Source organism: Mustela nivalis (genome assembly GCF_964662115.1).
Source record: "Mustela nivalis genome assembly, chromosome: 6".
NCBI classification, from domain to species: domain Eukaryota; kingdom Metazoa; phylum Chordata; class Mammalia; order Carnivora; family Mustelidae; genus Mustela; species Mustela nivalis.
Window position 1 is genome coordinate 74,144,808 of NC_139025.1, and position 27,985 is coordinate 74,172,792.

A 27,985-nucleotide genomic window follows, 5' to 3' on the forward strand; every position below is an offset into this window, starting at 1 on the left:
TAATCCACACAGAAAAGGATTTTTTTTTCCAAAGATTTTATTTATTTATTTAACAGACAGAGATCACAAGTAGGCAGAGAGAGAGAGGAGGAAGCAGCCTCCCCGCAGAGCAGAGAGCCCGATGTGGGGCTCAATCCCAGGACCTTGAGATCATGACCTGAGCCGAAGGCAGAGGCTTTAACCCACTGAGCCACCCAGGTGCCCCCAGAAAAGGATTTTGTAAAAGGATATCAGCTCTCTCTCAGAAAATGAAAAACTAAGGTTAGATATTATGTATTCCTGATAAAACCCAAAGTCACACTGCAGCACTTTCCCATGAAAGCATCACTGCCACCAGCACTAGGCACAGACCTTGATGACTACATCGCTGGTCACTGGATGCTGCTGTGAGAAGCCCTGCCCTGCTGCCACCTCCTGCATCCGGATGTATCTTGTCTGGGCCATGAATCTGTCTGGCCCAGCCAAAAGCATGTGTCCATGCCAATGTATAATGGAGAACCAAATGGTATGGAATGGCCCTGTTTTACAGCTTCTTCAGAAAGACATAGGCTCAGGGCACCTGGGTGGCTCAGTCAGTTAAGTGTCTGCCTTCGGCTGAGCTCATGATCCCAGGGTTCTGGGATAGAGCCCCACATTGGGTTCCATGCTCAGCTAGGAGCCTGCTTCTCTCTCTGCCCTCTCCCCTGCTGGTGCTCTCTCTCTCTCTCTTTCTCCGTCTGTCTGAAATAAATAAATAAAATCTAAAAAAAAGAAAAAGAAAGATATAGGCTCTGCCTCATAAGGAGGGTGGGATTCTTCAAACATAGGAAATAGGACAAATACTAGATAGGTAAGAAGAAACACAAATGTTCACATAGTTTAGGCTATCAAATGGTTTTGGAAGATGTACACATTATAATGAAAAAAAATCACACAACTCTAAATAAATGCCTGATCTAAAGATGCTAACTCTAAAAATGGCTTCAGCTCTTCAATGGCTATTCGCAGAAGACCTTACATGGACCTTTCTATAGAGTTGCTTGAATATCCTAACAAAATGTTAGCTGGCTTCTTCCAGAAAGTGATCCAAGGGACTATGAGAATAAGGTGAAAATTACAACATCATTTTGTGATTTACATTTGACATTTACTCTCCATCATTCCTAGCACGTTCTATTTGTTAGAAGCCAGTCACTAAATACAGCCAAAACTCAAGCAGAGGGTAATTAGGATCCACCAAAGAGAGGAATATCATAGAAGTTTCAAACATGTATTAAAGCCATCACAGGTATTTTTTATTACTTCACAGAATTAGCCAAACAAATTTCTTTACACATTCCTTCTATTTATATTCATATTCATATTATAATATGTCAGAGAATCTATTCTGATCTGAAGTTAAATTACCACAGACCCACCAGGGACATTCATTTTACCTAGTAAAAAATCTTTCAGTGCTTAAAAAAGAGAGAGTGTTGCACTAGATAGCATCTTATCACCAAAGAAACACATTTCAACTGTAAATGAAATATTTTTCCTTTCATTCAAACACCTAAATCCTACAGTATAAAGATTAACAGACATTAGTGCCTGGCTATTCTTACTGATGTGGTGGGAGAAAAGGGAATTTTGTAATTCTCACTTTTCTGAGGGCACAAAAATCTTCTAGGGACACAAATTTAAATGTTTTTGGTGGTCAAACAGTTAATTAAAAGGAGAAGTCTATAGGGAATAGTGAGGACCAAGACATTAAAATTCAGCTAAAAACAAACAAAACAACAACAATATCAGGCTAGCCGAAGAAAATACCTTAAGTCCTCAGTATGGCTCTTCCTCTTCCTGCTGATTCTATAAGGTCTGACTTACTTTTTTTTTTTTTTTTTTTTTTTTAAGAAATTCTCCTTCTGAATTCATTAGTTTTGGGGCCGAAAAAGATCTTGTCTATCTAATCCAACTTCTCCATTCTACAGACAGAAAGCTAAGGAAGGGCACTTTTACTTTCAGGACCCCTTTCTTCATAAACAATATTAAAAATTATATTTTACAAGATCAAATAAAAAATTAGACTGAGGTAAGGAGACTTCATCCAAAATGATGTTATAAGGGACAACTGCAATAGGGAGAATGCTTTAACCCTTAGATTGGCAAGCCTTTCCAAAGTTAGATGAAAAATGTCTTTTTTGTTCTCCTAAGAGAGGGATGAATAATGCTGGAAAGAACAGGAAGTGGGGAAGTGGGATGAGGCAGAGTGGCATGATCTTGTAGTGAAAAAGAGAAAGTTTTACCCAGAAGTCAGCATATTTTCAAGCTGGTAAGCAGGATTTTATGCTGGTCCAGGCTGAGAGTAGGTCAAAGTTTAGGGCCTGGGAGAAAAAGAGAAGACTAACCGAAACTTGATCAAATCGAGGTAGTAGGTAGTTTGCCCAGACTGGTTTGTGAACACAAACAGTGCAGCAAATCACTTGCAATGCAAAGAATGGGAATTTGGAGGACCTGCGTCAGCCTCGTCATAGATAAACAAGGTAAGTCTTATCAGTAAGGTAAGTCTTAAAAGTCATTGGGAAAGGAAGAGTTTTTGCAGTAAACCATCTCCCATTTTCTGGAAAATAAAGACGTGGGGAAGGGTACTTGTACTTTTTTCCAGGATTATAGATTTTGGGAAGTTCAACACTGTCAATGATAACAGTGGCCTGAAGATCAATAAATTAATATTATATATTCTTAAAACTTTATTTAAAGTTATTTTTTCCTTTTTTTTTTTTTTTCCATTTTCACAGGTCCTAAAAATATCAAGTGCCCTTATTTGAGACTTAGCATGGTTGAGGGCCTTTTAAAACCACTGAGCTAGTTACAGCAGAGCTGATAAGAGGAACCATACCTGTACCTCTATGAAGACTGCAGGAGAAGGTTCCCTTCAAGAGAGAAAATGAGACTCTTGGATAGTGATAAGGATGGGGATATTAACTCGGAAGTAGAATCCTGCAGACTTAGAAGGTAAGGATAGGGAAGAAAAGTTTAAGAACTGGGGTGTGGGGGTGCCTGGGTGGCTCAGTGGGTTAAAGCCTCTGCAGGGAGCCTGCTTCCTCCTCTCTCTCTGCCTGCCTCTCTGCCTACTTGTAATCTCTGTCAAATAAATAAATAAAATCTTAAAAAAAAAAAAAAAAAAAAGAACTGGGGTCTGAGGGCACCTTAACATTCAACTATTAGATGCATGTCATCAGCCCCCAATATTTATTTATTTAAAAAAATTAAAGTATAATTGCCATACTAGTGTCTTATTAGCTTCAGGTGTACATACAGTGATTTGATATTTTTATACATTACAAAATGATGTCCACAAGTCCAGTCACCAAGTGCATCATACACAGTTATTGCAATATTACGGACTATATTCTCTATGGGGCACATTACATCCCCACAACTTATTAATTTTATAACGCAAGTTTGTACCTTTAAATCCCCTTCATCTATTTCTTTCAACACCTAATCCCTCCCTGCTCTGGTAACCAAGAGTTTCCTGTATCTATGACCTGTTCGTTTATGTTTGTTCATTGGTTTGGTTTTTAAGATTCCACGTACAAGTGAAAGCAAACAGTATTTGCCTCTGACTTACTTTACTTATTATGCTTTAACCATACCGCCTTTCCTGTCCCCACCGACCGTCCCCATCTTTATTGAGCTTACAGTCAAGCAGGGGAGGCCAACACAGCCAACAATCCCAGTAAGTTGGGCCACGTGTTGTGACAGCGGAAGTGAGGTGTCTTGGGAAGGAACAGCTGGAACACCTAACCTGCACGCGGGGAGGGACACTCCAGATGAACCAAGAATAGGAACCAACCGGGCACAGATGACGGAGGGGAGAGGACCGCCCCAGGCACAGGCGCTTCACACAGGAAGATCCAGGGAATGTGCAGTTTGCCCTCAGAGAAGGCCTCCCACCTGTGGTCTCAAGAAATCCTCTCAATTCTTGGGAAGCCAGTATCAGTGAAAAGGGAGTGTGTTCAAAATCTCTCCCCGCCTGCTTCCAGGAGTCTTAGAATCCAGGGGATTTCGTAAGGAAAATCAAATCACTTGAGACACCTCAGAAAAACAAAACGCCCCTCCCAATTTTCCAAACCATCCAGTCCGTTGCGGTACTTGGTCCACTCGCAGCCGGTTAGAACGCTGGTTTCATGTTTAACTGCTGATTTTCAATGAAAAAGTGGATCTTCCCCCCATTCTCGATACCTGGACTGTCTCTCCCCTGCTGGGAGGGGACTTCCTCTCAACGCTCCTCAAAGGTCTTGCGGCTCCCAGTCCCGGCCCGGGCAGGGGCTCAGGGTCCACGCCACGTGACCTACCTTGATTTTCCTCGCTTCAGCTGAACTCCCTCCAGCCCTGGAAGGACTGGGCCCGTCGGAGGCTGCGGGCGGGCCTGTTCCAGCCGCCGCCGCCAGTGAGATGGGGAGGGGCGGCGGGACCACAAGGCGGGAGCGCGGCGCTGGCGCGGCAGCCGCGGCCGGAGGGATCCGGAGCCCGGCGGGAGCGGGGCGGGGGCCCGGAGGCCGGGGCGGGGCCGGGGCCGGGGCGGGGCCGGGCAGTCTCCGGGGCCGCCCAGCGGTTCCACCGCTCGGCTACCTGGCTACCCCGACACCTGCGGCTTCGCCACCCGGCGGCTCTGGTAGGTTGGGCGTCCCCCGGGCTCGGCTCAGGCTCCCTTGTCCTACGCGGTGGGTGTCTGACTGCTATTGTGGGGTTGTACTGCCGCTAGGCTTCCCGCACTGAGTCCGCGCGACGTGAGCTTGGATCCTGAGGGGCTGGGAAGGAAGGTGAGCGCGCGAAGTTGCTAAAACCTCTTCTTTTGCTCCAAGTTCTTGCACGTGGAAAATTCTCTGTTCAAACTTTAGTCCAGATGGCGCATCAGTAGTGACCGAAGCCACGCAACTGTCAGATTGGTCCTTTAGGGTGTGTGTGTGTGTGTGTGTGTGTAGGGGAGCAGGGGAGGCGGGAAGGTTGGTGAGGGCCTTCCTTGTACAAGTGGCCCTGGGAGAGACGTCTGCTCCCAGAGACCTGTAGGGGCCCACCGTTCACTAAGAGTTTCTTGGGACTTGTAAGTCGGACTTGCATGGAACAGCAGTTGGTCGGAGCAATTTAAAACACACACACACACACCCCACACGTCCCCGAGTCTGGGATCTGGGGAAAAGCCGGTAGACTCGGGCCAGCGCCAGAACGACCCCTTAGAGGCTACCGGGAACGGGACATCCGCCAAAAACTTCCTTGCTATGCACCTATTGCTGAGCTAGTAGTAAAGACTGAAGGCACAAGACTTTGCCACTTGTGGAGTTGGACAAGGGGCAGGAAAATAAAGGGGCGAAGGAAGGTGTCCGCACTGACAAGAATCTGGAAAAGTTGAAGTAGTAGGAATACTTCCTTTAGGGACAGGTGCTTCCTCATTGAGCCCTCCTCATTCATGATAGCATTATAGCATTCATTATTAGCATTTTTGTGTGCATTTTTAAACAGTTAACTAAATGCAGACAGAACACTGTGGTACAGTAGCGTAGACTTTTCTTCCTTCCCCTCCCAGTTTTATTCTAAATGAGTTCAAGGTCACCTTTTGGAGACTAGGTACCTGAAGAAAGGGTTAGAAAGTTTTTTTCCTTTCACACTCCTTACCCCTCCATCCCTACCTACAATTCCCAGCCCCCACCTTTCCCCCCAAAACATAATGCACTCACTAACTCTCTACTCTCCTTAATTCTTACCGCCTAAACACCAAGGGAGAAGAAAGCAACCACATTCGTCATGCAAGTACTTGTGGTTAATTTGGTCTTGTGACTGATTCCTTGTTCCTTTGCCCTCTAGTTCCTTCAGTATTAAAATGCACCAATGGTGTTTTCTGTAAAGAATACAAAGGACTGGAGGAGAAAAGAAAACTGTCCCTGAAGTGATCTAGTAAAGTAATTATTATTTTTTCAAACCACAAAAATTATGTGTTGAGTTCCAGTATTTTTACCTCCTGTTGGGAAAGATATTTTTAAGCTATAATTATTTTGTCAATAAAAATATGCTGTTAAGCCTCTCCCTACATGGAAAATCTTACATTAAACAATCTCCACCCAACAGAGTGAATACTTTAGAAATCTGAAGTTCCAGTTTATCGGGGCAGACTGGAATGGAAGTGTATTTAGGTTATGAAATAATATCATGGAACCTTGAAAATAATGGTATTGCAAATATTTCAAGATTGCTACATTCAGCTATCTTCATGGCTTGACAACTCACTATTCTTTCTCTTATTTAATGTTACTCACAATATATGGCATCTCTTACTAGTAAGGACATCTCTGGAGCACTGTTCTGAATGTATAGTTGTAATTTCCCCGTTGTTAACATTTTTAGATTCAGGTCTGCTCTAGACTAGAATGGAGGCTGGGAAATGAGATGGGGATCAGGAATGAAAGAATCTGTGCACTGATTTCTAGCAACAGATCATCTCTGAAGTCCTGGCAGACCCTCAAATTAACTCTGGGGTCTCATCAAACCCCATATGTGTATCACTGTTATCTTCCAAATAAGATTGTCTTTGGTCTTAAAAGATATTCAGGTCCCTGAACTCTTCTGTAAAAGGCAAATCCTCATTCTTAGAGCAAGGTATCACTGTTCTTAGAGGAGTATCTCTTCTAGAGTTTACTTACACTTCCAGAAAGTGTCCTAATCTGCTAGGCACCCTGCCTGCCCCACTTGAGCAGTGTAGTATAGTGGTCAAGGGCGTGAGTTTTGGAAACTGATTTATCTGTTTCTGTTTTCTAGGTCTGATCTTGAGCAAGCTACTTCTGTTCTCCCAGCCTCATTTTCTTCATGTTTAGAATAAAAATAATAGTAAGGCTTGGGTCATTATGAAGAACAGATGAAGTGATGCATATCATAGAAGTAGCAAAGTGTCTACAATTTAAGACACTGACTTCCCTCCTCTTTCTTTCTTTCATTCTTTCTTTCTTTCTTTTTTTAATGAAATGAAATTTAACCTGGGGAAAATCTGAAGTCCTACACACGGGTGTTTAACAAGTAAGAAAGTATATAGGATGAGGGAGTCATAATTAATTGAACCAGTCAACCTCAAGTTAGTTGACTGTATGTTTTCTCTGAGTCAGTGGTGAGTCGTGAGGGCCCAGAAAACTGATGTGATTTTAGGCTGCTTTGGGTAGAAGTTGGAATGAACATCTATAGTCACGGATATTTTTGTACATCTGCCTTTTGCTTTTTGTACAGGCTTTAGAGTTATACAAGATGATAATTTACACACTGACTTGTCTGGGGGAACAAAGGGAGAAAAGAGGGACAACACTTGAATCCATAAGTTATGAATCCATTCATTCATAACCAAATAACATTAATTCTTTGACCTCCCCTTTGACATTTTTTTGATCTTGTGTTATATGTAAAGCTTCTTGCCAAGTAGATTGCATGGGGGGAAAAAGACAGTTTTCTGCCTTCCAAGCATTCACAATATAGCTTAGGGTAAGAGACACAGCAGTAATTGTAGCAGAGTAATAAATGGTCTGATAAAGGTAGAAAAGGGAATGCTGGGGGAAGGGGTGTGCTAAAAGGCAGCCAAAGGATGCTCAAAGAAGTTAAAATTTAGTTCCAGTTCAGAAGAGTCCAGTTTTGTGCAAGTTTGCCAGGTAGAAATGCTGAGGAAGAGTTTTTTGGGCCAAGGGAAAATTGTGTTTGAAAGTAGGACAGGGTGAGAGAGCATGACAAACACAAATCATGGCACACTGTTCCCATGTTCCCCATCCTCTCCTGGCTACAGGACACTGGTAAATTATTTTGTATCTCTGAGCTTTAGTTACCTCAAATGTGAGATAAAGATCATGTATTATTTTACACAATCGGGCACTGATTTAATCTTCAAGTCTCTCCTACAGGGTGTCTATCTTAACAACTTTGTTGGAAGACTTAGTTGTGTATAAAACATAAGCCTGTCTGATGTACAGGTGACAGTCAATCACTGTGGTTCTGTCTACCATCTCATTCTCTAGAAAATACTACTCTAATCTAGCCTTGAGTGTAGATTGGATTTATGACTTTCACGCATATTCTAACTGTGCTTACTGTTCAGAATAAAGTATGAAGTCCTGTGTACTTCCACTACCCCTAACTAACCCATTCCCCAACCACTGTAGGCTTTTCTTCATCACATCAATCTGTGTTGCTAGCCTACTTTTAGGGTCTGGCTCTGTAAAAGGAGTTCTGCCCATTGAGAGTTCTTTGCTGGCAAAGGTTAGCATTCCCACGTTTACAGGATAGGATCTCTGACCATGCGTTTTATTTAGCCCTTCCTTGAGGTTCATTATTTCCCTCCAAGCTATTGCAATGCATCTTAACAAAAATTTACATGGGGAGGGGATTTTGAAAATTGGTTATTTATTTAGAAGTACCAAAATGCAAACTGATCATTTTGAGAGGAATTCTTTCTAGGATTTTATCCTCCTGTGACTTTTCCTTGGTATTGTTAGCTTTAAAATCCTTTTAAATTTGGTAGACTTTGGTTCAAAATCCAACTCATAACTCATGCATGAGTTATCCCTCTTGCAAAAGTACAAATTTGCTGAACAATTGAATATCTAGAGTGAACCCATTTAGACCCTTTCAAAAGGAAAACTTGAGGCTATTCTGTTGCAAAGCCTTGCAAAGCAGGGAAAATTTCCACAAGCCATTTAGACAACAGAAGAATTTAAGTACTTTCAGTCATTATGGGGAAAAATAGTTGCCAGGCACAGGCCAAGCCTGTTTGCTATGGAAGGCCTACATCAGGCCAGGGACTGGCATTCTGTCTAGGCCAAGCAGACTAGGCCCTAAATAAGACCTTTTTGAGGGAATTGTTGTTTCTGGTCATTCATTTAACGAATATTACTTTAATTCATCGGTTATTTTCAGTATTTCATTATCTGTGCTCTGCATGCAGAATGCTGAGTTTGATTCAAGATCCTTAGCCTTAAGCATAATAAGAACATGTTGGAGAGCTAGTTAAAATGTGAATTTCTGGGTGGTGCCTGGGTGGCTCAGTTAAGTAAGGTCTGCCTTTGGCTTAGGTCATGATCCCAGGGTTCTGGGATCTAGCCCCAGATGGGGCTCTCTGTTCAGCAGGGAGTCTCCTTTTCCCTTTCCCCTGTTGCCCTCTCCTGCTCATGCTTGTGCGTGCTCTCTCTCTCTCTGAAATAAATAAAATCTTTAAAAAAATTCAAATTTCTGGACCCCATGCCTTAGAGATTCTGATGTATTACATTCATCCCGAAGCCCAGGAATCTGCATTTTATTAAGTCCCATGGTGCTGCTGATGTTGATGGATGTTTTTTCTTTTTTAATCAATGTTTTTTCCAACATTGGTATACATACACATCTTTATACACTCTTTGGTGAATGATGTAGTCTGTCTAGGCCTTATCATTATTGTTCAAGTGTCTAAGCAAATCCAAACTCTTTTCCACTCCCTGCTTTTAACCAAGTGAACTTACCTTTTTGTTGTTGTTTTTAGGTCACAAAATAGGGACTTGCATTTCTATAGATTTCTACTCTGTTCCTTAATTTGATGCTTTTCTCTCTTTGGATGTGACATCCAAATTAAGAGCATGATGGATAAAGATCTTTTTTAGCAGAAATGGATTGAGTGAGATCTACCCAAAGTCCTCTGAAATCCTTAGACTCCTTGGAGTATCAGTATATCCACTCTCTAGGTTAAGTATAATGGATTGGTGATTTCAAGGGTATGAACGTGAGAAGATTTGGATTAGAGAAAGCTGGTCAGATACTAAGCTTCCTTTTTAAAAAATTATTAAACTATGGATGTTAATTATCAGCTGAATATTTCAGTAATTGAACTTCTCTTTGAGAAGCCTTCCTGGATTCCTTCCCCAGACAGGGTTAACTTTAGCCTTTCCTGTGAAAGGAAATATGCCTGTGAAACACAGGGACTATTTCCTGTGAAAGGGAATATGCCTGGTGGGAACCAGGCCTCAGCCCTACTCAGTCTATGGTGATGGAGGTTCCATGGTCTGTCCACATGGCAGGCCAGAAGTAAAGCCTTCTTCCCAGTCTCAAGTGGTGACCAGTAGGTGTTTCATAAATATTTGTTAAGTGAACTAACTACCACTTGCAAAACTACTGTCAAAACAGTTCATTTATTTTCTATAACCCATTTCATAATTTTCTTCCCTTTTTTAAATGTGAAAACATTTATGCTAATTCTGTATGTTTATTTTTGAGAAATACAATGCAGTCAGTTGTGATCATTATTTAGAAATTGAAAATAAAAGTAAATGTTCATAGCATTGTATTTATTTATATTTTTATTTATGTATTTGTTTTTAGTTAGGAGAAGCAGTGACTGTGATTCCTAGTAACCCATCATTCCACATGGGCACACAGACACTTATTTTTCTACTATTTGAGGTAATGAAAGGTGTGCATGTGAAGCAACATTTTCATGTGTATTTTGATTTCCTTTTGAACAAAAAATGCAAACAGGAGGAGTTTCAATTTTTTTTTTTCCAGTGAGATCATAGAGATAAACCAAGTCTGTGCAACTCTCTTGAATAGCTAATGTGTGTCGCCTGGAGAAAGAGAAAATTATTTTCTGCCCTCTATGTTGATGTGTATAGAACATGTGTTCTGAGTAGCTGCTATTTTCACTGCCTCTTTTTCCAGTTGAAGTGCAACATAAACTATTTTAATTAATATTGTGTCACCAAAAGGGATTGAAATAGCCAATTGAATTCTACCAAGATAGAGTCTTTTGATGAAAACATATCTTTATTGATTGCGGATGAAAAAAAATCATTCTTAAAATGAAATCCAGAGAAAAATCATATCCCTCAGAGAAAATTTCTGAGTGGCAGGCTGAGATTAACATCATAAAATTGAATTTGTGCTGCAAGCCTTTGATGTAATCAGCAGCTGGGAGATGGTGTTGCCCTTGCTGTGCTCCCTCTGATTGTGGTGAATTATTGTGTAGAATGAAATAAGTGTTTCTGGTGTCCCTCCTCCAAGAAATACAAACAAGGTATTACTAGGTAGTTTCTTGCTAGTTAAAATAGGTTGGATCGATTCCAGGCCTCTTGGGCTCTCATACACCCATGAACTATAGGAGTTGGGCATTTATTTATGGCCTAGGGACAGAATTTCTTGATGCCCCTGGACAGTGACTTCTTTGGTTAGTAAAAACCCAGCAGAGCAGAGACCATGAGAGGAATCCCCCTTGCCAAGGATTTTTTTTAGAGTAAGCAGAGGTTGGAAAGTGCTGTAGCTGCATGGAGATCCAGCCTAACCCTTCCCTGTCTCCCTCAGCTACCTCTTTTAACATACACTACATTGCAATAATTGCAGTATGGTAATCTCGCTGTGTACTAAGAGTCCTTTTCCATGATACCAGGGTTACAGTGGGCTTTTATTTTGCTTTTGTATTAAGTCCTCATGCTTAGAAAACATGCTTGCCTGTGCATGTACCCCCACACATGTAATGAATAGGTTTTGCAGATTAAGCAGAGAAACTGTACTCATGTATTTACCTCTGGATTAAGGAGTGATTTGGCCCCTTAACCACTCCTGTGGTTGAACCTAAGTTGTTTTTGTTTTGTTTTGTCTTCAAAAAAAAAAAAAAAAAAAAGGAGGACTGGTTTGTCTATAAACAGAAGCCATAAACTAAACCATCAGTAAGTAGTGGTACCTTTGTGTGTCAGCTCACTCTCAAGCCCTATGAGAAGTGAGATAGGCCTTGCAGTCAGACAGATCCAGTGATGTAATCCTAGCCTAGGGATTTAGATTCACCGGGCCTCCTTATCCTAATAACATCAATGGTGAGTGTGACAGAAAATCTTCAAAAATGAGAAGACTGGCTGCAAATGGCTCACCTCCTGTGTCTTGAATTAATGCTAGAATGGGCTGGGAGTCCCAGGAAATATCTGTTTTTAAAAACTGAATCTTTCAGTAAGGCTAAAGTCCCTTTGTATAATGAGCCTCAACTTGGGTCCCTCCTCAACCACTCTCTTCAAACCACCATGGAATTCTGCTTTCGTAAGCCTTTTTAAAAAATCTATCCATCCATCTATCCATCCTAAGCCTTTTTGATGTCATTCTGTTTTGCCTGAGCTTCTGCTGGGATTCTGGAATGCAAAAGGATGGGTTTGCAGTCTTCTCTAGCTGAGGCATTCTTGTTTTGTGGGCAAAGTCAAAAAACACCAGAATCATGGGCCTTAGGGAGGCTTCTCCAAACTGGATTCAACTATAAAGCTCATGTTCCTGCCAGTGGAAGTGCCTTCCATCTGTTTTTCTGGGACGAAAGGATCGTCATAGTGGCAGTGGACTGACTTCTGATGTCAGCTTGTGCTGAAGTTGGGAGAAGCAAAGTAAATATCAGGACCAAAGAAGGAGGCAACTGGCCCGCAGGAAAACACACAATTTTTCCAAGGGAGAACTCTTTGCCGTCGACTGCTATGGGATTAAGGTGTGGTTTGGTCTTGTACCTGGGGAATACTTGTCCCAGTAAACTTTGCATCAGTTATTTATATGTGTATGACTTGACTCATAGGTTGTGAATTTTTAGAGGTCAGGAATCTGTTTTGTTTTGTTTCTTTTTAAATTTATTTGGGCTTTCAGTAAATACGTGTGGAATGAATAAAATGAATATATGACTTTCTCAGGGAACCTATAATATGAATTGAAAGGTGATCCTTTTCTAATTCTTACAAAAGAATTAGAAAAGAAAATTTGGTGTATGACTGATTATGTGATTTAGACTGAAATTTAAGAGTTTAAGAGAATAGTTGTGTGTAAGTTTAAGAGTTTAAGAGAATAGTTGTATGTATTGTTATGAATTATTATATGTATTGTTAAGATCTATGTTTTGACTTGAAAGAAACAAAATCGGGGGATCCTGGATGGCTCAGTTGGTTAAGCATCTGCCTTGGGTTCAGGTCATGATCTTGGGGTCCTAGGATCGAGCCCCATGTCAGCTCTCTGCTCAGCAGAGAGCCTGCTTCTCCATCTCCCTCTGCTCCTACCCCTGCTTGCTCTCCTCTCTCTCTCTCTCAAATAAATAAAATCCTAAAAAAAAAGAAAAGAAACAAAATCTATCAGTCAGATGGTATATTAGTTGCTAAGACAGTCATAACACAGTACCACAAATTAAGTGGTTTAAGTGACAGAAATTTATTATCTCACAGTTTAAGAGGCTGAGTGTCTGAAATAAGGTGTCGGCAGAGTTTTTTCCTTCTGAGGGCTGTGAGGAACAATTTCCTCACTTAAGACCTCCACAGTAGCTTCTGATGGTTTGCTGGCAATCATTGCCATTCCTTAACTTGTAGAAGTATCACCCCATTTCTGCACTCATCTTCACGTCTCTCTCCCTGTGTGTGTCTGACACCAAAGGTCCTAGTGTTATGGATGCCAGTCTTACTGGATTCTGTCTCCACCCTAATCCAGGATGACCTCATTCTTCACTTAAGTAATTGTATCTGTAATGACCCCGTTTCCAAATAAGGTCACATTCTCAGGTACTGGAGATTATGTACTTCAATGTGTAAATTTTGGGGTGGGCTCAATTCAACCTATAATGGATGGAAAGATGATAGATTTTGTTCTACTTTGACAATTTGGTACCTTTAGAGTTTTATCTTCATCTTTCCTGCTTAGTTCACTTACTAGATGGAATCTACTGTAAATTATGAATAATAAAATAAAGGATTATAAATGACAAGGATTTTGCTTATCATTTTACTATTTACTTAGCAAGATTTACACACAGATTTTGAGGTTGGAAAAAGTCTTTTAATAATAGCAGCTAACATATATTGAATGCTTACAATGGAATGTAATGATTTCCATGGATCATTCCATTTTACTTTCATATCAACCCTATTATTTATTTATTTATTTTTATAGATTTTATTTATTTACTTGAGAAAGAGAGAGAGAGAGAGAGCAAGCAGAAGCAGGGAGAGCATCAGGCAGAGGGAGAGGAGCAGGGAGCCTGATTCAGGGCTTAATCCCAGGACCCCAGGGTCATGACCTGAGCCAAAGGCAGAGGCTTAACCAACTGAGCCACCCAGGCTCAGCCTATTAGATTGATATTATTATTTTCATTTTACTGGTGAAGACTCCAATACCAACAGGTGTAAAGTAGCTTACCTGAGGACATAACGGTAGTAGAGTCAGCATTCAAATCTAGGCTGACTACTTCTAGAGCCTCAGTGCTTGGCGAATGCTGTCCCCTTAGTCTCACTAAGGTAGGTATTATTCCCATTTCATGGGTGAGGAAAGTTTAAAGTAACTAAGAACTTGCCCAGCGCACAAAACCAGCGAGTGTATAACATTTAGGATTTGAACTTAGGTGTTATTTCCCTGGGGAAATCCTTCCCACAGTTGATTTCAAGCTCCAATTGTATTTCCTCTACAAACACACTTGCATTTACCTTACATAGCATTCATTATACTGTTGATGATGCCAAACATGCCTGTGTCCTCAGACACCCTTGAGCATCTTGAGATACGTGACTTTGACTTTTTGGTCTATATCCCTAGAATCTTACATAGTCTCTGACACATAGCAGACATTCAATAAATATTTGTTAACTCAGTGTATATTAAGTAAATGCCAAGGGGCCAAGAAAAAAGGAAACCAGTTGAGGATATAAGAAATAAGGGTTAATGAAAGGAGTAACTGAGGTGACAGAAGATGAAAATTGGAATAGGGATTAAAATGTTGGGTGCCTGGGTGGCTCAGTTGGTTAAGCGACTGCCTCAGGCTCAGGTCATGATCCTGGAGTCCCCAGGATGGAGTTCCGCATGGGGCTCTCTGCTCCGCAGGGAGACTTCTTCTCCCTCCCCGCTCTCATGTTCTCTCTCTCTCTCAAATAAATAAATAAAATCTTTAAAAAAATAAAAAATGAAAAAAAAATATTATTATAGGAGCTTAGTACGGATATCTTAGAAAAGTTAGCTAAAACTAAGGAAAAGATGCAAGATGTTAACATGATGAAAGGAAGCTCATGTTTAAGTGCCTTGATTTTCTTGGTTAATTGGAAGGAAAGACCAAGCTCACAGTATTGGGGTGTAAACAATTGCCTCTGTGAGTGTGAGGTTTTGAAGGGGTAGAAGATAAAACTACAGTATGATAATGGATAGGAGATATATTTCCCAATATGAGTTTAGGTAGTACAGGGCAAATATTTATGTTCATGGACAAGTATCTGTTTTCATGTGCATCATGCAAAAAAAGAAAAAAAAAATCTAACCAGCACATCAAACTCCTTGATTTTATGTATACTAGTGATAAAATAATTTTAGAAGGACTCTTAAATCACTTGATTTATTCCTAAATAAGTTAATTTGATACTAAAAATGAAGTGAATTAACTTAAAGAAATATATTAGTCAAATAGTTTTACAGATTGTATTTAGCAAAACAAACAAAAAACCGCTCACGATTGGAAATAGGTTTTCAGAATTTGCACACTGACACATACACACAAATTATTCTATCTAATAGCAGAAATAGTTAAAATTAACCACAAGATGTCTCAGTGGTAAATACTTTGAGGTCAAGGACTGTGTTTTTCTATCTTTGTGTTCTCTGCAGTCCAACCCATCACTTAACCACATACAGTTCTCAATAAATATTTGTTGAATTTATTTAATAGTACAGTGGCATTTCTTTTTCTTCATGTTAGGTACTCATAGGTGTAAAATAAGAGAGTTTCACTGTAAATATTCAGAGAGTTAAATATAGAATAAACTAAAGGGGGGAAAAATCCACTTCGTTTAGCCTAGAACTAAGGTTTTAGACAGGAGTATTGGAATTCCATGAAGTTGTTACTGATTGAATATAAATAAAAGTGAAGGAGTCACCAGGAAAGAAATGAGTTGTCTTTCTCATGTTTATTTTACCAGCCTAATGCTCACCTCTCTGACAATGACTATAAATGGAACACTCTTGGCATTAATTTGGCTGTGTTAGCTCTGTTTCATTACAGCTAAATGAGCAAGCAGGTGAAGATGGAAGGTAATATTTTGTGAAAACCTTTGACCCACAAGGCTGAGAGAGTCTAAGCTATGATGGAAACTTCGTCAGTATAGTGATAGGAATGTGATTTCTTGGCTGGTTTGTTTTTCACAAGTTCTAGATCATGTGTGCTTAAAGTTCAGAGATTTTGCATTATCTATTTACTTCATTCCTTGATCCCTGGGTTATTTTACTGTTGACTTTATCTGCTAAGGCATTCCCAACTAGAACACATTACTTTCTAGAATTTCCTAGGTAGCTGTTAATCACTCAATAATAACATTTTTGGAGGAACTTGGCTTTGATGTTGGTTAGGGGTTAATTCTGAAATAGTCAAGCTCCACTGGGTAGACCAAGTAGAATTTATGTGTTATTTAAATACGCCTGGGGCAGTCTTTGACTTAGTAGAAACATTTTTTTTAACCTTTTCTAAGGAGTGATCTGATTACAGTCTGTTGATAAAATAAGACCTTTTGCTTCAGGAACATCTGCAAACAGACAGGTTTTGGCAGACAAGGCTTCTGCTGAGACCAGCTGTGCAGGAACCCTTTGGTTCCTGTGGACTCCTGAGCTGCTTGCTTCATGTTCCTGGGGGTCAAAGTAGCTCTAACTGTGGCCTACCATGACACCCAGATATTTTCTCTCTAGTCTACATTTACTCCTTGTCCCTTCTTAAAGCCCTGTTTGCCCTCCCCCATTTATTGTCACTTACTAGCTGTCTGTTTGATGTTGGCCAAACTACTTTATTTTGATCTCTAAGCTCTCTATTTTTTTAAAACTTTATTAGGGTAAAAATTTGCATACAATAAATTGCATTCACTTCAAGTGTACAATTTGATGGATTTTCAAGTACTATTCCAAGTACTTTAATCCAAGCCCTAAAATTAGAAGCAAAACTCCCTCTGGGCTAAAATGAAGGAAAGAATCATGAAATAATTTATTTAAGTTCTTTAGCTCCCATATATTGAGTTTTGAAGGAAGCCATTGGGCTCTCCCTCTGCTTTGGAGATGGGATTCTGGGAGGTCATAAAACTGTATAAGCAGCAAATCTGAGATTCAAACCCACATCTGCTTTATCCCAAAGCTTAGATTGCTAACTACTATACTATTTTTATTTTCTTCACATATGTTTACTTTGGTCAGGAGATTATTTTCAGAATTCATGCATGGTAACTGAGGACTTTAAAATTTGTATATTTTGGGTTGGCGATCCTCAGTCAAGTGGTTCGAGATTTGTATCTATCTTTGAGGCTAGTGAGGCAGAGACTCAGTATCTGGGCGTGTCTCTGAAGTTATTTATGACAAGGTAAACAATTCCAGTGTCCAGAAGACACCAGCCACAAAACCACATTTGCATCATACTCATTATCTTGCTAGCCCCAGAGAAGTCAGAGAAATAAAAACAAATTGTTACGGGGAAGAAGGTGATGGTGAGAAGGAAGGGGGATATAATGGTGTGTTGTCTTTTCTTACACTTGCTAGGTATCATATTTATGGAGAAAAGCCCAGCTTTGAAAGGCGGTGGAGGCCAAGATTTATCTGACTCTATTTTCTTGCCTCTTTTCTTCACAATAAACCATTTTAAACTAAGTTAATGGAGATAATGGTGTGCTAAATATAATCTAACGATGAACCTGTACTGAGGAATTGTATTATTTCCATCCATTTGGTAGTGAAGAAAGAGGGATGCCAGGGTGATTACTTTCCCCAAAATATAAGTTCTACCAGAATAAGAAGACTGGTTCTAAGAAAGTCACGTCACCTTTCCTCTGCTTCCTCATCAGCAAAATACTCCACATCCTTTAATTTTCTTCTAGTTACAGTAAAATATTGCTCCAGGGTTTTTTTTAAGATTTTATTTATTTGACAGGGAAAGATCACAAGTGAGCAGAGAGGCAAGCAGAGAGAAAGAGAGAGAGAGGAGGAAGCAGGCTCCCTGCAGAGCAGAGAGCCCTATGTGGGGCTCGATCCCAGGACCCTGAGATCATGACCTGAGCCGAAGGCAGAGGCTTAACCCACAGAGCCACCCAGGTGCCCCAAATCTTGCTCCAGTTTTAAGATGAAACACAGTCATTTAAGGATTATTTATTTATTGAATGTCACATATGAGACCAGCATTGTGCCAGGGACTAGGGATCAAACAATGAAAAGACATACCCTTCCTTTGTCATCTTTAATTTGTACATTTGCAGATGTTCTACCCCCTGGTGATTTAAGAGCCCCAGTGCGTTTGGGAGCTGTTTAGGAAGCTCATGTTGTTGGAGTGAGAATGTGAAAAAAATAGCACCCTTTGCTATTTTTACCTAAAACGATATCACTTAAAAACATTTTCCCTTGAAAAAATGAAACAACTTGGGAGTTCCCAGGTACTTACGCATCATGTGAATTCGTGCCATGGTTAGTGGCCATCAGCATGGCTGCATCCATCAAATAGGCTTATTTCTTAATTATGAGTATGGCTTTCCAAACTCTGTAATGCTTTGGACCTTCTACAGCTTTAAATCATTTATGTTATTTGACAAATTTTCCTTAATTCAGTGTTTCTCACCCTTTTTCATGTCAAAGCATAAACACAGAAAATGATTATCTTTGTACACATACTGGGTTGAGGGTTTCAATTTCCCTTGCCCCTCCTTATCAAATATTCACAACTCAGTATGGGTCATCATATACAGCTGGGAAGTTCTGATTTATTTAGTTTCTGTCATGGTTACAGAAAAGAAGCACAGAGAATTCTACTATTGAAATCCTGTGTCAATAAGAATGAAAACAGTAGCAATTCTGCATATTCACTACAAAGTATTCCTTGACTCTGCTGGGTGCATTCATCTGATAAAGATTCTTCTCTGAAACATCCCCTGTTAGTAGGACTTTAAAAATCAGTATTATGTTAATATTAATTGATATTAAATGTGGTGACAAATATAAAAGGAGGAAATTACAATGATTTCACTGAGTATGTTTTTTTTTTCTAGGAAATAATATAGTCACAAACATCATGTGTTTCCAATGACTAAAAACCATTTGTAACAGTCTGAAATCTCTCTTATTTAGAAACAAAATGTTCTTGAAATTATAAAAAACAAACAGTTTGACTTTATTAACTATACAAGGTAGGAAATCTAAATATGTCACAAAAGTAGTTTTGGTCTTGTTTGACATATACCTTGAGTTTAATGTATTAAATATTATATATGTAAATAACATGTTTAAATTTAATATTATGTTCTTTTTCAGTTAGCTATAAATTGAATGTGTCTTTGTATATATTTAAACTGTATCAAAACCAGCTTTATAATACACATTTTGATAATTACTAGATTCCTCAAAATTATGGTTTTCATTATACTATTCAGAAATGACAATATTTTATATATATATATACATATACACACATACACACACATATATATATATAAAACAGGGGTTTTGAGAGACTATATGTTATTGAAGAAGGGGACAAAAATCAAAAGGAAGGGGAAGTTGAAACATCAACTCTGTCTATAGGTCACGACTCAGGCTCTGTGTTCTCATAAGCAATTGGATGTGTCTAGAGTGCTTGTTACAAAGTATTGAAGCCACTTTATGACATTGGTGGGATATATATATACACGTATAAATATATATATACATATATATATACACACACATATATATATCACATATATATGGATATATATGTGTGTATATATATACACACATATATATAAAGAGAGAGAGAGTCATTTACATGTGTTTTGTTTTTCCAAAGAATTTAAAACTGTGGGTTGTGAGCTTCTTAAAGGCCATTCATCTTCTCATCCTGAAAATCCATTGTGATAGCTGGGTAGGCTGCTGTTAAAATTTGTGTAGAAATTATTTGAGATCACTGGAGATTAGAGTTTGGTGTACTTTGTGTGTGTGTGTGTGTGTATGTGATTATTTTCATACTATACTGATTATAGATGAAATATTGATCATATTGCTTTATATGCATTGAAAATACAGTGTCAAAATATAAAATGTTGTACTTGGTACTGTGACTAGATCCAAATGAAGGACATTTATTTACCCTTTAGAACAGTCTGTAACTTAATCCCTGACAGTGGAAGTGTTTTTTGTTCTGTTTTGTTTTGTTTTTGAAGTCACTTTTTTTTTTTCTTCCAATGGAATTGTTTATTTTAAATTGCTTTTAAATAGATCAGATCAGATTTAAAAGTCATTAAAGGCTTGTAAACATCTTTACGTAGTCATGATTTAGACATTCCGAACTATCATTCAGGCACTCAAATTTGGAATATGACAGTTATAAATTGAGGGCTGTGATAGAGATTTATAATCCCTTTTCAAAGCTTTTAAAAACTCATGTAGACACGTAATTATTTGCAATAGGGCAATATTGTCGTCTATAGCAGAGTATCCCTTAGAGACTCAACAATAGACTGTTTTTTTCCTTTGAGGTTTATTTTTGATTACCAATTTTGGGGAATTGCAGAGGGTCTCAAGTTGTGGATTTGCTCTCCCTCCTGTTGATAACAAGGCACTAAGTTTCTGGAGTTACTTTTTAAATTTTTTTTTTCAAAAAAAAAAAAGAAAAAGTTTGGGAAAAAGTGACTTCTGAGATACACAACCTTTAATCAGTTACTTACTCTCACTGTACAATTTGCTTAGACTCAGAATCTCTGGGTTAGAAGTGATCTGAAGAGTTATCTAGACCACATTTCTCATTGCTGACTTGTAAATGAGAGGGATTAGATGAATGATCCATAAGACCCATATGCTTTTATTTATATCACTGAATTTATTCTTTATAAGAATACTGAAATAGGGGGTTCTTGGGTGGCTCAGTCGCTTAAACGTCTGCCTTCAGCTCAGGTCATGATCCTAGGGGTCCTGGGATTGAGTCCCACATTGGGCTCTCTGCTCAGTGGGGAGCCTGCTTCTCCTTCTCCCTCTGCCTGCTGCTCTACCTACTCATGCTCTCTCTGTCAAATAAATAAATAAAATCTTTAAAAAAAATAAGAATACTGAAATGTAGGCAATGCAAGTGATAGTGTCATTTTACTACATATTAACTTTATAATCTGGAAATAAAGATAATTACCTGTTCTAAATCCTTTTCTGGGCCCTGAAAATATGGCAATGGATAAAGCAGACAGAGGTCCTAGCCTTGGGAGGATTTAGAATCTAGTGAATTTGAAATGAATTTAATTTGAATAAAAGTAAAACAAAAGTGTAATGGTGAAAAAGTTTGATACATGGGTAACTCTGCCATGATCCAGATGTGTGGTGCTAAAGTAACAATAATAGTAATTTACTGAATACCACTCTGTTGTCCACATTATAAACATGATCTCATTTCACCCTGACAATAACCCTGATTGAGGCATCATTGTCATTTTTCCAGGTTAGAGATGAGAAAACAGGAGCCAGAGTGATTAAGTGACTCACATTTAAGTCTAACCTGACTTGAAGTTTTTTGATCTTAATAAACTCTGCTTTTGAAATATAAAGCTGAAAAATGATAAAGAAAATAATTTATTCAAGCAAGATTTATTGTTTTCCGATGTTCAAAGCACTGTGATTCAGGCACTGCAGGGATTGAGGGATGATTGAGGAATGATTCCCATGTTCACAAAGAGTATCGGAGAAAGAAGCATCAAAATCATATAATACAATAATATTATTTAAATTTAAAAAATGACATTTTTCGAGTACCCACTATGGGTTAGGCACTGTACTAACAAGGCCTGCTCTGCCTCCTTGCAGTAGTATTTCATTTCATTAGGGAGACATCACTGCACAGCAGATAATGTTAGGGGAAATTAGGAAACCAGAATAATACAATGTGACTGGTTATTGAGTAGACAACATTGCAATGATTCAAGTAAGAGAAGCTAATTTTCCAGAGTTAACTGAGGTATAAATAACTCACCCCAGGAATTATTTATTGTCAGCATAATGATGGTTAATCATTACAAATGTATTAATTCCCTGGCCAATATTACCCAAATTTGTTTCTGCTACAGTTCTGCTTAGCAGTCAAGACAGATTTCCTTGACTCCAGTTTTGCAAGTGAGATTGAAAAGGTGACAAGAGAGTCCTTTAGACAAGAGCTTAGCACACATTGTCTGTGGACACAAAATGCCCAGTTTCCTTTGGAACAGTGTGACCCTGAGGACTCCCTCTTCTACCACTTCTTAGTTCTCGGAAGCACATGATAGTAAGCTAAGAGTGAGGCCAAAGGGCAAATGATTTTCAGAGGGTGATTTTTGTTGTAATACTAGAAGCCATGCCGCAAATACTAACACAGAGTTAGGAGTAGTGTTTCTTAGGAACAGAATGTTAAAACACACCCCTGCAGTTCTTCTCACTACTAGCTTTGTGATTGTCATGTGTATCACATTTACCTCCTGTTCAGGGGAATGAGCTGTGCTCCCACAGTGAATTTCCCTGATAGGTGAAACTTATTATTTAACCCTTTGTCTTCAAATTATTAAAACTACTCTTTCCTGCTTTTCTGCCTTTTTAAAAAAGATTTATTTATCTGAGAGAAAGTCTTGGTGGGGGGACAGAGGGAGAGAGAGTCTCATGCAGCCTCCATGCTGAGCAAAGAGCCCGACCTGGGGCTCGATGTCACGACCCTGAGACCATGACTAGTGCTCAACCCATGCACCATCCAGGCACCCTGCTCTTCTGCCTTCTTAAGCAGAGTATATTGACCATCTCATCATCTTTCATTCAGCCAGTCATGATGGGTAATAACTGTCCTGGGAGTGATGAAGATTTGGGCCCATGATTTTGCAGCTTGAATAACAGGTTTTGGGGGGGATTTGGTCTTCTTTGTCTTTGCTGTGATTTATCTTTTTTTCTGTGCCTTTTTTTTTTTTTTTAAGTTGGGAATCATTATGCTCCCACTTTCTTTGCTTCTTGCTCACTCATTCTCTAATCTGCTGATGTGAACACAAGTGAGCTGTTAGGTGATCTGTCATTTTACTCAGGAGAATTTAGAGAGCTTAGACGATGTACCCTCTGTGTTTTCATATGTATGAATGTGCCTCCTAATTCCCGAAGATTACAGTCTAATAAAAAGTTTTTGCTAAAATCGGTAAGTGTGTGTGTGTGTGTGTGTGTGTGTGTAATTTAACCCCTCCCCTGCCATTTCTAAGGTCATGGATTTATTTGTGTTTTCTGTTTCATGTCCGTTTAGTTCCAGTGATCTATATTTCTATAAAAATTATTTGACTTAATCTTTCTAAATTTTTAGTATATAGTTATACTTTCATTTAAAATATTAATTTTACTACAATCATTTTCTCTTTATATATATATATATATATTTGGAGTTTTTAATTTCTTCTTTATCAAATGTGCCATAGATTTATTCATATTATTTCTCCTTTCATAGAATTGTGTTTTGCTTTTGTAGATTATTTCCTTTTAAAAAATATTATTATAGGGGCACCTGGGTGGCTCAGTGGGTTAAGCCTCTGCCTTCAGCTCAGGTCATGATCCCAGGGTCCTGAGATCTAGCCCTGCATCAGGCTCTCTGCTCATCGGGAAGCCTGCTTCCTCTTCTCTCTCTCTGCCTGCCTCTCTGCCTACTTGTAATCTCTGTCAAATAAATAAATAAAATCTTAAAAAATATATTATTATATTATGTATGGTATTGTCTGTCTTGCTTTCTTTGTATTTACCTTGATCTTTTATATAAAATTTTAATTTGGATGTTTAGCTCATTAATTTTTCATACTAATATATGCATTTAAGGCTATAATTTCACTTCAAATCTAAAACATATATCTGGAAAGATTTACTATACAAAGTTTTCTCTGTGTTTGGGTCTTAATAATATTTAATTTGTATTGGGGCACCTGGGTGACTCAACGGATTAAAGCCTCTGCCTTCGGCTCAGGTCATGATCTCAGGGTCCTGGAGCCCTGCATCAGGCTCTCACTAAGCGGGGAGCCTGCTTGCCCCCCCGCCCTGCCTGCCTCTCTGCCTACTTGTGATCTCTCTCTGTCAAATAAATAAATAAAATCTTAAAAAATAATAATATTTAATTTGTATTATGTTTTCTTGGTAGCCCAATGTACATTTAGGATATAAATGTATGGAGCATATATATGTGAACATATATACAAACATATAAGAACATATATATGGAAATATATATGAACATATATAATATAATTTAGTTCCCAAATATTTAGAAAGGGAGCATTTGAAACATTTGTCTGTATGTGTATGTGTTGAGGAGGGAAGGTTCAGATTTGTATTCATTTTGGTCAGGTAATGTTGCCTATATAATATTAATCATTTGGGATTTGTTGACATGTTTCATGGTCTGACATGAGGAGTTTTGTAAATGTCATGTGCATAATTTGATAAAATATGCTTTTATTTAATATCTGGGTACAGGAATCTATATATGTCCATGATGTTACAAATGCAAATTCAAGTATTTTATACCCTTTCTCTTTTTTTTTGTCTGCTTGATCTGTTTATTACTGATGGTGATATATGACATCTTCCTCTTTGATAGTAAATCTATCTGATTTTTCTTTGTAGTTTGGCAAGATTGTGTTTTATGTATTTTGGCATTAATCGGTTTCCCAAGAAAGACTGGTTCCTTTCAATAAAGAATAGTATTTAGAAGATGCTAAGTGAGCTTGTTGCTATGGGAGTGTTGGTGCCCCTAAGCCATCAGGGAACAGAGATTAGAAGTGTGTACAGGGTGTGTGTATGTGTGTGTTCATACCAATACCTGATTCCATTGCGACACAACAGCGATTGTTCTAATTTTCTTCCTTTCTATATTTCCAACTCTCTTTTTTGATAGTAAGAAACCTGGTTCCTGTTATCCTATTCACATAGTAATTATTTAATCAATTACTCTGAATGGAACCAATTTTCTATCAATGCTGCTGCCCTACCCTCTGTTTGGATGTCCTTCTGATCCTTACATGGCTTCCTCATCCCTCATAGAGCAGTCTGCTCACCCTAGATGTGAATACTCTGCTCAGCCACCGTATTGCCTGTGCTTGGTCACACTTTCCGGTAGTACCCCTCCTCATACCACCAGGACATGCTGAACGTCCCCTGCAGGCATGCCTTCCTTATCCTTCCTGGGCTCCCACACTCTATTCCAAGGCATCCCTGTAAATGTATGTTCACCTTACCTGGTCCATCCTCTGACTCCCCTATGCCAGTACCTCATTATCCAACCTAAACTCCACTGTTACCCTTCTTGGGCTCTAGCCCTCCACACTGGCTCTCCCTTCCATACAAACACACTTCTCACCTTGCACTGGTTTCTGATTTGCCACACCGGGCCACTTCCATTATCATCCTCATGGTGTGAACTCCTTCCTTCTTGTTCAGGCTCCAATACCCAGTATGTGACAGCCTTGCACGGGTTGTCCCTTTTCTCTCTGCTTGGGCTGTGCATCTCCCACGGGGATGTCCACATTTGGGCATCTTACTCATCCTCTCTGGGCTCCAGCTCCACGTGTTCTCCTCTACAGAGGCCCTCCTCACATTACTGAGCTCTGACACTGCAGTCATATTTTCTCTGCCTAATGGTTTTAGGACTGAACTAACCAGGAAGGGAAAGGGCACTACCTTTTTTGCAGCTTGTGTTAGATAAATGTTGGATGTTCTCATTCTATCATCTCTAGACCTTAATATGTCTCATTGGTCTTAACTCTGATTTTTTCACTCAGCATATATTTCTTAATCACTCCTTACCTTTTTAATTCTGTGTAATTTCTTTTTTTTTTAAGGTTTTATTTATTTATTTGACAGAGAGAGAGATCACAAGTAGGCAGAGAGGCAGGCAGAGAGTAAGGGGGAAGCAGGCTCCCTGCTGAGCAGAAAACCCGATGTGAGGACCCTGAGATCCCAGGACCCTGAGACCATGACCTGAACTGAAGGCAGAGGCTTAACCCACTAAGCCTCCCAGGTGCCCCCTAATTCTGTGTAATTTTTTGAGAATTATCTATTAAGTCCATTGATTCTCTCTTCACTTGAGTCTCTTTTGATCTATTCCCTTGACATTTGTTATAGTCCAATGATTATATTTTATTTTAAAAGTAGTACTTGTTTCTTTTAAAATTCTACCTGTTTATATTTCTATAGACTTTCCTTTCTCCTAAGATTTCAAGTTTCTTCTTCTGTCTCTTTAATAGTGGTTTTTTTTTTTTTAAGATTTTATTTATTTATTTGACAGAAGGAGAGAGAGAGAACACAAACAGTGGGAGTGGCAGGCAGAGGGAGAGGGAGAAGTAGGCTCCCTGCTGAGCAGAGAGCCTGACATGAAACTTGATTCCAGGACCTGGGATCATGACTTGAGCCGAAGTCAGACGCTTAACCGACTAAGAAACCCAGGTGCCCCTCTTTCATAGTTTATCGCAACTTAGAATATTTGTTCTTCTTTCACAGTAAGTTTTATACTGTTCTCTTATTTATTAGTTCTGGCAGAACTGATTGTTCTGTTTGTAATGGTTTGTCATCTTCTTGAATGATTTGTAATTTCTTTTTTTTTAATTTTTTTATTTATTTCTTTTCAGCATAACAGAATTCATTGTTTATGTACCACACCCAGTGCTCCATGCAATACGTGTCCTCCCTAATACCCACGATCTGACTCCCCCCAACCTCCCACTCCACCCCCCAGCCCCTTCAAACCCCTCAGATTGTTTTTCAGAGTCCATAGTCTCTCATGGTTCACCTCCCCTTCCAATTTCCCTCAACTCCCTCTCCTCTCCATCTCCCCATGTCCTCCATGATATTTGTTATGCTCCACAAATAAGTGAAACCATATGAAAATTGACTCTCTCTGCTTGACTGATTTCACTCAGCATAATCTCTTCCAGTCCCGTCCATGTTGCTACAAAAGTTGGGTATTCATCCTTTCTGATGGAGGCATAATACTCCATAGTGTATATGGACCACATCTTCCTTACCCATTTGTCCGTTGAAGGGCATCTTGGTTCTTTCCACAGTTTGGCGACTGTGGCCATTGCTGCTATAAACATTGGGGTACAGATGGCCCTTCTTTTCACTACATCTGTATTTTTGGAGTAAATACCCAGTAGTGCAATGGCAGGGTCATAGGGAAGCTCTATTTTTAATTGCTTGAGGAATCTCCACACTGTTCTCCAACAACAGTGTAAGAGGGTTCCCCTTTCTCCACATCCCCTCCAACACATGTTGTTTCCTGTCTTGCTAATTTTGGCCATTCTAACTGGTGTAAGGTGGTATCTCAATGTGGTTTTAATTTGAATCTCCCTGATGTCTAGAGATGATGAACATTTTTTCATGTGTCTGATAGCCATTTGTACGTCTTCATTGGAGAAGTGTCTGTTCATGTCTTCAGCCCATTTTTTGACATGATTATCTGTTTTGTGTGTGTTGAGTTTGAGGAGTTCTTTATAGATCCTGGATATCAACGTTTTGTCTGTACTGTCATTTGCAAATATCTTCTCCCATTCCATGGGTTGCCTCTTTGTTTTGTTGACTGTTTCCTTTGCTGTGCAGAAGCTTTTGATCTTGATGAAGTCCCAAAGGTTCATTTTTGCTTTTGTTTCCTTTGCCTTTGGAGACATATCTGAAAGAAGTTGCTGTGGCTGATAGCGAAGAGATTACTGCCTACGTTCTCCTCCAGGATTCTGATGGATTCCTATCTCATGTTGAGGTCTTTATCCATTTCTAGTTTATCTTTGTGTATGGTGTAAGAGAATGGTCGAGTTTCATTCTTCTACACATAGCTGTCCAATTTTCCCAGCACCATTTATTGAAGAGACTGTCTTTTTTCAACTGTATATTTTTTCCTGCTTTTTCAAAGATTATTTGACCATAGAGTTGAGGGTCCATATCTGGGCTCTCTACTCTGTTCCACTGGTCTGGGTGTCTGTTTTTATGGCAGTACCATGCTGATTTGTAATTTCTTATTGCAAGCTTAATTGCCATTGTAGTTGTTTCT

At 39.1% G+C, this 27,985-nt stretch overlaps 1 protein-coding gene across 1 annotated transcript in view; it reads left to right on the forward strand.

Annotated features, from left to right (window-relative positions):
- The first annotated feature begins 4,506 nt into the window (after positions 1-4,506).
- Positions 4,507-27,985, forward strand: part of WDR72 (WD repeat domain 72) — a 208,234-nt gene continuing 184,755 nt past the window's right edge. Inside the window, 1 exon segment of the mRNA XM_082734711.1 lies at positions 4,507-4,639. The gene's annotated coding sequence lies outside the window, so the exon portion shown is untranslated.